This window comes from Schistocerca piceifrons, chromosome 7 (assembly GCF_021461385.2).
Source record: "Schistocerca piceifrons isolate TAMUIC-IGC-003096 chromosome 7, iqSchPice1.1, whole genome shotgun sequence".
NCBI classification, from domain to species: Eukaryota; Metazoa; Arthropoda; class Insecta; order Orthoptera; family Acrididae; genus Schistocerca; species Schistocerca piceifrons.
In genome coordinates this window covers 325,453,008-325,454,413 of record NC_060144.1, presented here as the reverse complement: position 1 = coordinate 325,454,413, position 1,406 = coordinate 325,453,008, and the positions used below count along the sequence as shown (strand labels likewise).

The 1,406-nt window shown below is 43.4% G+C and overlaps 1 pseudogene; it reads left to right on the top strand.

Annotated features, from left to right (window-relative positions):
• The first annotated feature begins 825 nt into the window (after window positions 1-825).
• On the top strand, window positions 826-943 carry LOC124709318 (annotated as a pseudogene).
• The last annotated feature ends 463 nt before the right edge of the window (window positions 944-1,406 follow it).

Genomic DNA, 1,406 nt, shown 5'->3' with positions numbered 1-1,406 from the left:
TGTAAAGTGACAATGCGATACTTTATTAAAACAATGTAAATGTATAGGCAGAAAGTTGTTTTGCAATAGAGGTTCTTGTGACGTATTCGAGTTTGCTTGATTTTGTTAAAGGCAGCCAGGAGGGCTGTTGTGTGTTAAATTTACTAATAATTTATTTTGTGGAACAGAATCGTATTTTGTTTTCATTAAATTTTGTTTAGTTTCGGAATTACGATATTTCTAGTCTAAATTACTTGTGGTAATGTGTTTGACTGACATTAGTAATATCGCGAGTATAGATGTGCTCGTCATGATCAGTTGGCTACTTAAGATACTAGCCAATAGAAATTCAGCATTTCCCGCGCGTTTGAGTAGCTTGTTGTGCCTCAGCTCTACGAGTCGAAATAGTCACTGGTAAACACCTATGTTAAATCATTCTGATCAGACTTTTACCTTGAAGAAAATCACGCGTTTGACCGGTTCTCGTGTCGCTGACGAAAAGCGACAACAGCATTGAGTATTTTGTGGAAGTTTGAGCTTTGTGAATGTTTATTTTAGGAGATATTCGCCTGTGTACGTTTCATGTCGTCCATAAACTCCGCGTGTTTCGTGCAGATTACGGGACATTAGGGCGACTACTTCTTCGCAAGAAGCCTAGTGACGACTCACAAGCAGTCGTGGGTCAGTGACTGTTTAGAACGTTCAAAATATCGGGTCGGACTAAATATCTCCTGCGTGCTCTCTGGTATGAACTTATAACACGAACAGTCAGTAACATTGCATAACTGATGTCGGGATAGTAAATACGGACTTGATATCCATTTTCCATGTCTTAAAGACAGTGAAGGCAACGGCCTCACCGTAGTGGATACACCGGTTCCCGTCTGCTCACCGAAGTTAAGCGCTGTCGGGCGTGGCCGGCACTTGGATGGGTGACCATCCGGACCGCCATGCGCTGTTGCCATTTTTCGGGGTGCACTCAGCCTCGTGATGCCAATTGAGGAGCTACTAGACCGAATAGTAGCAGCTCCGGTCAAAGAAAACCATCATAACGACCGGGAGAGCGGTGTGCTGACCACACGCCCCTCCTTTCCGCATCCTGATCTGAGGATGACACGGCGGTCGGATGATCCCGATGGGCCACTTGTGGCCTGAAGACAGAGAGCAAAGGCAATAAACCAACTTCAAGGAAATATTAGACATTTTTTTTCAAACTTGTCATGTAAGAAACCCAAACGCTCGATAGTTGAACTAACTTTCAGCTACTGCCCATGGGATGGAGCTTTGCATGGTAGGTATTTAGTCAATTTTTGTCAATGCTTCTTTTGTCGACTAAACCAGTAACTGCCATCACAGAGTGATGGACTGATTATGAGAGATGAGTCTAGGTAGGTGGACTGATTGTTTAAAGGATAGTGAGAGAACAA